This window comes from Leptonychotes weddellii, chromosome 3 (assembly GCF_054177405.1).
Source record: "Leptonychotes weddellii isolate Sample4059 chromosome 3, ASM5417740v2, whole genome shotgun sequence".
Classification (NCBI taxonomy): Eukaryota; Metazoa; Chordata; class Mammalia; order Carnivora; family Phocidae; genus Leptonychotes; species Leptonychotes weddellii.
The window spans coordinates 2,924,469-2,932,459 of NC_138371.1; positions in this window are offsets into that span (position 1 = coordinate 2,924,469).

The window sequence follows — 7,991 nt, forward strand, 5'->3', positions numbered from 1 at the left end:
TCTCCCTTGCCCCGCGGCTGCCCATTCCTAGCAAGGAAGGTTCTGTGGGCTCCTGGGATGATCGGGGGTCTGGGGGCACAGATGAGGGGGCAGCGTAAGGAGCATGGGGGTGGAGGGCAGGTGGGGGGCTTCTACCCTGGGCTGTGGGGTAAGGACACTGGAATTCCTGGGGCAGCCATGCTCAAAAGCTCCCGGCGCTCCTAGTTGGGGTGATGGTGATGCAGGATGGACGCTGTCGTGGGGTGTGGTCCTATCTGGAGGGGGGTCCCCTGGGTGGTCCCCACAGATGTGTGCACAGTCCCAGGGCCCCCTGGGGCAAGAGAAACGGAGATCATGGGAGCCCTGGGAGGCTTCCTGGCCATCACCGTGGGAGCGTGTGTGTGTGCGCTTACATGTATGTATGCATGCGTGTGCACGTGTGTGCATGTGTACGTGTGGGTGTGTGAGTGCGTGTGCACGTGTGTGCATGTGCGTGCACGTGTGTGGGGGATAGAGAATCCTCCCTTATCACCTAAGTAGCTCTGTCCCAGCGTGGCGTTGGCGCCTTGCCACTGTGGGGGTCCGCCAGCAGGTGATGGCCTCGCTCCCACCGGCCCCCCTGTCCTTGAACCGCCCTGCGCACAAGCGTTCCAAGCCCTCCACTGTCCTGGCCCTCCCCCGCCCCCCGCCCCGGCACACTTGTCTGTTGGGGGTTGGCCAACCTTATCAGCTCTGCAGGCCGCAGTTCCTGCTGCAGCCACAGGCCACCCCGAAGGGACCGTTGACGGCTGGGCACCTGTAGGGACTTTTACAAAACCAGACCGCGGCTGGATTGGGCCCCTGGGCGGCAGGGGGCTGCCCCTGTATTTCCAGCAGGAAGATGACTCACTGTAGGGGTGGGCGCATCATAGAGGGAGGCCCTCAGACCCTTGTCTGGTTTCTTGAGGTCGCAGTGACCCATGTGCGGGATCAAAAGACCTGCTCCCCCTGCTAGTCGAGTGGGGTGCTTCTCATCTGGATCCGGCAGCCCCCCCAGGTCGGCCAGGGCCTGGGATGCACGTGGCCCTGCGCACGCTGTCTCTTTGTGTCTGGAACCATGAGCTATGGCCATTGCGGGGACAGTCAGGACGGGCTGGAGAGGCCGCTGGGGGCCGCCTGCTGAAAAGTCTGCTGAGCGGTTCACGGTCATGAGGGACACCTCAGAGAGGTCACAAGGGCATGGCTGCCACAGAGCCTCTCCCGGCCCTGCCCTTCCTGAGGCTGGGTCTTGGGTTCCCACTGTCCTGAAGGAAAGTGCCATGAGTCTCACACACTCTCTATCTCACTTGGGCCGGTTTGAGTGGATTCCGCTCCTTGAAATTAAAGGAGCCCCACATTGAAGAGACCTTCATGAGGGGCTCAACCATCCCTGTTCTTCACGTTAGCATGATTAAGAGGACCGCACTTTTGGAGTGAACTGGATGCTTTTGAGACCTTTGAGCTTTTACCCTCAACAAGGTGGGTCTCCAGGCAGACTCAGCAGGTAGCATGATGATGGGTGGCTGTTTTGGGGTTTGGTTTTTAGACCGTGATGGTGCAATGGGTTGAATAGTGTCCCTCCAAAATTCATGTCCACCAGGAACCTCAGAATGTGACCTTATTTGGAAATAGGGTCTTTGCGGATGTCATCAAATTAAGATGAGGTCATGCTGGAGGAAGGTGGGCCCTGAATGCAGTCACTTGGGTCCTTATAGGAAGAGGACAGACCCTCAGACACGTCAGGGGAAGGTGCTGTGAAGACAGAGTTAGAGATGGGAGTGACGTGGCCACAAGCCAAGGACTGGCGGTGGCCACCAGGAGCTGGGGGGGAGGATGACATGGCTTCTCCCTCAGAGCTTCCAGAAGGAACTGGCACTGCTGACACCTTGAGCCTGGACTTGCGGCCTCCTGAGCTGTGAGAGAGCAAATCTCAGTTGTCCTCATCCACTTGCTTGTGTCACTGGGTGACGGCCCCAGGAAACGGACGCTGTGCTCTGTGTGAAGAGCGACTGATGAAATACTACTTTCTGGTGCTTATTTCTAGAAGAAACTAGTCCTTGTGACTTTGGCCTGTGTGTTTTGAATATGGGATCCTTCTGGAGGCCCAGAAAGACATGCACAGTCTGACAGGAAAGAGGCGGCCACCGGGGCCTGGGAGTCACCAGAGTCCTAGCAGCAGAGTGACCGTGGCGAGCGGGGCCTTCGGTCAGCGGCAAAGCTCCTTCTGACGTAGAAGGAAAATCCAAACGCTTAAAAATTTTTTTTTTACTTACAATCAATTTAACCCACCTATAGTGTAATATTAGTTTCAGAGGTAGAGGTCAGTGATTCATCAGTTGCATACAACACCCAGCGCTCATTCCATTAAGTGCCCTCCTTAATGCCCATCCCCCAGTTACCCCATTCTCCCCATCCCCCTCCCCTCCAGCAACCCTCAGTTTGTTCCCTGTAGTTAAGAGGCTCTTATGGTTTGCCTCCCTCTCTGTTTTTATCTTATTTTATTTTTCCTTCTCTTCCCCTATATTCATCTGTTTTGTTTAAGCTCCACGTATGAGCGAGATCATAGGGTATTTCTCTATCTCTGACCGACTTATTTCGCTTAGCATGATACCCTCTAGTTCCATCCATGTGGTTGTAACTGGTAAGATTTCATCCTTTTTGATGGCTGCATAATATTCCATTGTGTGTGTGTGTGTGTGTGTGTGTGTGTGTGTGTGTATATATATATACCATGCCTTCTTTATCCATTCATCTGTTGATGGACATCTAGGCTCTTTCCATAGTTTGGCTATTGTGGACATTGCTGCTATGAACATTGGGGAGCAGGTGCCCCTTCGGATCCCTACATTTGTATCTTTGGGGTAAATACCCAGTAGTGCAATTGCTGGGTCATAGGGTAGCTCTATTTTTAGCTTTTTGAGGACCCTCCATACTGTTTTCCAGAGTGGCTGCACAAGCTTGCATTCCCACCAACAGTGGAGGAGGGTTCCCCTTTCTCTGCATCCCCGCCAACATCTGTCGTTTCCTGACTTGTTAATCTTAGCAATTCTGACTGGTGTGAGGTGATACCGCATTGTGGTTTTGATCTGTATTTCCCTGATGCCCGGTGATATGGACCATTTTTTCATGTGTCTGTTGGCCATGCGTATGTCTTCTTTGGAGAAATGTCCGTTCATGTCTTCTGCCCACTAAAAATCCAAATTCTTGAGAACATTTTAAAGGACTCATCTTTAAGTTAGAAAGCCGTTTCCCAAGTATGTGTCATGTGGGAAGTGAAGTTCCCAAGAGCTGAGATCAAGTGTTAGTGAGAGATGAGCAATGCTGGGAGCATCTTCCTGCCCCGAGAGGCAGTGGCTCTGGGAACTTGGCATCACATTTGTGGTTAATGGAAATGGTGTTCTCCAACGCTTGCACGTGACTCCCATCCAACTGGTTCCTGAGTTCAGTGTGGGAAATATTAGACACAGCTCTTATGTGGGAACTGTGCATGAGTCAGTTTTCTCCAGAGAAATGGCACCAACAGCGTATGTGTGTCTGTGTGTGTGTAGAGATTTAAGGAACTGGCTCACGGGATTGTGGGGCTGGCAAGTCTGAAATCTACAAGGCAAGATGACAGGCTGGGGATGCAGGGAAGAGATGATGTTGCAGCTGGAGTTGGAAGGCAGTCCTGGGGCAGAATTCCCTCTTGGGAGACCTTTCTCGCTTACGGCCTTCACCTGATTGGACGAGGCCCACCCACATTACAGAGGAGAATCTGCTTTACTCAAAGGCTGCTAACTGTAGTTGTTAATCACACCTAAAAACTATTGTCACAGCAACATCTAGACTGGTGTTTGGTCAAACATGAGGGCACCATGACCTAGCCAAGCTGATACATAAAGTTGATCATCACAGTCTGTTATAAGTTTTTGCAGGGATGTAGTCAAATGCTACTTTCTGCAGCATGACCCTTGCCTTGGGGTTCTGAGCCTAGACACCGCTGAGCTGCAGGTGTGGAAGTACTTGGGCGGTCTGAGGGGACTTGGCTTGTTTAGCTACCTGCGAAGCTGTCTCTGGGTGGAGTTCGCTGGAGGCGTCTGCAGGGGAATCTAGGCAGCAAGAGAGGGTAAAACCCTACTTTCCGGAGCCGACTGTTTCCTGAGAAGCCATAGCTGGGGGGGGCAACATCCGGAGTGGGTTTCACCTCCTTGCCAGGGAATGCACCTGCAGGAGTTTTAAGTTGAAAGCAAATATATGGAGGGATGTCCGGAGCGATGGACAGGCTTGCTGGTTGAGAGCTGATGCTGACATTCTTGTTGCCTTAGCTTGTCTACATTTTCTGTTTTCTTCCCAACAAAACACAAAGACAGCTCACAGGTCATAATAATTCTGTGCAAAAGCAACTTTGGTGCTATGAGCTTCGTGGGCACGTGTAAAGTTCACTTGGCTGGCCCACGTGCCGGATGCCAGGCGCCTGGGGATCAGAAAGCAAGCACACAAGAATCCTATCCTGTCTTCGGGGGGGGAGGTTATCTGGCCCCCTGTGAAGTGGACGCTTCCACGCCGTGCTGCCGAGACCTCCAGAAATCGTGGCTCACTATCTCGCTGCGGTGGAAGAACCCTGACCCGGGGTTGGCTTGAGGCCTGATGCGCCGGGGACCGCCTGGGAGGCTGCATACTTCCCCAGCCACCTGCCGGGAGCCGGGCGCGCTGTGGGTATCTGGGCCTGGACCGCAATGTGTCAGACGCAAGGTGATCTGAGCAGAGTGCCTCCCGCTGCCCACTCCAGACTCACATGAAACTCTGAGGGATCTTCGGGAGACCCGTGCATTCAGCTCCTCATGAAGCTTTTCCTCTTTTCCCTGATAAAGAAGACTGTTGGAGAATATAACTCTGGAGAAATTTTAAGTTTTTTTTTTAAAGAGAGCGAGTGAGCGGGGGTGGGGAGGGGCAGAGGGAGGGAGAGAATCCTAAGCAGGCTCCGCACTCAGCATGGAGCCCGATGCGGGGCTCAATCCCACAACCCTGAGATCATGACCCGAGCTGAAATCCAGAGTCATATGCCCAACCGACTGAGCCACCCAGGTGTCCCGACTCTGGAGACATTTTAAATGCTAACTCTAATATCCACCCGGAGTCGTAACAAAACCACCAACTTCTCTTGCTCTTGGTTAGAAGGAAGTGAGCGCCAGGGTCACTGGTCCCTGCCCTGTCTGTATTCAGCTTCCAGGAAGGATGTCTCAGGAATGACCATCTGCTAGAGAAAGAGACTCAGGAGAATTCTTCCAAATAGTGAAATGTATAGATAGCATAGGGAATTAAATATGAAAAAAATCACCTCTTATTTGAGGCCATGGGGAGCTGCGGGCATGGGCTCCCATATCTCCTGAAGATGCAGGGCACCTGCCTCCCAGCAAAGCCCTGTGGACTCGAACCTTCGCTCTGAGTGAGAGACTGGATGGAGAAGAGCCTGGGAAAAGTCCCACTCAGAGGGGGCAGGAAACTCTTCCCCTGGTCACCCCTTGGGGACCAGGCCGACTCTCGTCTCTGCTGCCTGTTTGATTCCCAAGGAAGCCCTCCCCAGAGCCAGGGATGCAGCCTCGGGGCTCTGTCTGAGCTGTGAGCAGTAGTATTAGCCCTGGAAAGGCCCGCATGGAGTGGGTGCTTTGCGGGCTTAACCGTTACAGCCACGGGGCGCCCACAGGTGTGGGGCTGTCTTGTGCTTGGGCCCCCAAGTTACTGCTTGGCGAGGTCACACGCACAGCCGTTGTTCCCGAAGCTTTCTGCTGTGTCAGCGCAGGCTGGGCCCTGGGGCGTCTGGCAGTGGCCGGTCTGCACCCGGGCACCCCTCTCCCCCTCCCCCGTCTCCCTTCCCTGAACTGAACTGGTGGAACTGGAGCTTTACTTGCACAAGGGTTCTCTGGCCTTGATGGGGCAGGGAGCGCTATGTCTGCTCCTAGGTGAAGTAAGGACAGGCACCGGAGAGTGTCCACGGAGGCGGGGGCCGGGAGGACGGGGGGCAGCTGGCTGTGCTGTGGGCCGCGGGGCGGAGCAGGGAGGGAGGCCCATTGCTCGTGCTGCATTCAGAAGTGAAGCGTGTGCCTGGGCCCGGGGCTCCCTGGGTGGCTGCGGGGGAGGCCGCTCCCCTGCAAGTATGCAGCGCCCCTTCTGCCAGCTCCGTGCTCTCTTTTAGGGTCTGGATGGGGGGGTTCCACTCCGTCAGCAGATGAGGTTTCCCAACTTAGCTAGAGCGGGCTGAATGGTGGCTCCCCAAACTCTCACCCTCGCTCCTGGACCCTGTGAATGCGAACTCATTTGGGGAAAGGGTCCTTGCACATGTAATTAGGGTAAAGATCTCCAGATGAGAAGATCACCCTGGATAATCGAGATGGGTCCTAAAGCCAATGACAAGCATCCTCATGAGACCTGAGACGGACACAGAGGGCCGTGTGAGGACGGGGCCGCCGCCTGGAGTGATGCAGCCACAGGCTCAGGATGGCGGGAGCCCCCGCGGCTGGAAGGGCAGAGAAGGGAGTCTGTCCTGGAGCTTCTGCAGGGAGCCGGGCCCTGCTGACCCGCTGATTCTGGACTCCCGGTCTCCACAGTGGGAGACCCTACTCCAAGCTGTAACGTCTTCAGTGTTTGCCAAGACCGTGCTAGTGCGGGGCGATGCGCCTCTCTCCAAACACGCGGGGGGTGGGTAGTGCAGGGGCGGAGGGCGGCGGAGAGTGCGGGGCTGAGGGGTGGCTGGTGGGGGGCAGACTCGAGAGAGGCTGGTGTGCAGCCCTCGCCCTGGCCAGCCCTGCTGCCGGAGTCAGGGACAGAGGCCAGGAGTCGGCAACCCCTCCCTTAAGGGGCCGGATGGTAAATACTCAACTGTGTTGTTGCAGCACAAAGACAACCCAGACAACAAGGAAGCTCATGGATGCGGCCAGACTTGCGGGCTCAGGCCTAGACCGTGGGCAGGTGTCCTCGGGGGGAAGCAGGAGCACGGCGCTTTGGAGAAAAGAGGCCTGCCTTGGATGGGGTCCCCCAAACCGACAGGCCTCTCAAGGTGCCCGGGTCGCCAAGCTCGTGGTCCAGGGTCGGCGAGGTGGTGTGGTGGGGCTCTGTCCACCGTCGGGGGGAGACGGGCTCGCCCTCTGAGGCTCCCGGGCACCACTTCTCCATCTGCTTTTGGTTCCCAGTTCATTTGCACACAAACACCAAGCAATTTAAGAGGGAAAAGTTAAAGCTGGCCCAAGGTCACTTTAGAAAGTATCAGGATTGGGCGCCTGGGTGGCTCAGTTGGTTGGGCGACTGCCTTCGGCTCAGGTCATGATCCTGGAGTCCCTGGATCGAGTCCCGCATCGGGCTCCCTGCTCGGCGGGGAGTCTGCTTCTCCCTCTGACCCTCCCCCCTCTCATGTGCTCTCTCTCATTCTCTCTCAAATAAATAAATAAAATCTTTAAAAAAAAAAAAAAAAAAAGAAAGTATCAGGATCACCTGGTAGCTTCTTGCTCCAGGGGAGGCTGCCTCACACTCGGGGCTCAGTGTCCTCCTCTACAAAATGGGCTTAAATTTAATCCAAGGATTCAACACGTGAATTCCTGTAAAGCACGTTAACAGTGCTCAGTTGGGGAGGGGGTGCAATTATGGTTACTTGTTCCAAGGCGGCCCCGAGGGGGTCCCAGCGGGCTCCCCTGAAAATGGATGAGCCACACAGACGCCCAGAAGTAACCGTGAATCCCAGGCTGTCCCAGGTGGAGGAGGACTTGGAGCTCACCCACAGCACGGACGGCAGGTGCCCAGCAGGCATCCCTGGTTGGTCCTGGCCCTCTGTCCCGCTGGACGTCACCACAGCAGCGGCAGCAGCAGGCCGGACCCCACCCTCCTGCCTGCGTGTCCTGGGCTCCAGCATGCGCCTCTCCCACACGCCCTCCGCGCCTGCACCTGGGCATCGATCGGAGGCTCACCTGCCGCCACGTGCTCGCTCTGCCCTTGACCACAGCGGAATTCCTCCCCGGCTGTGAGCC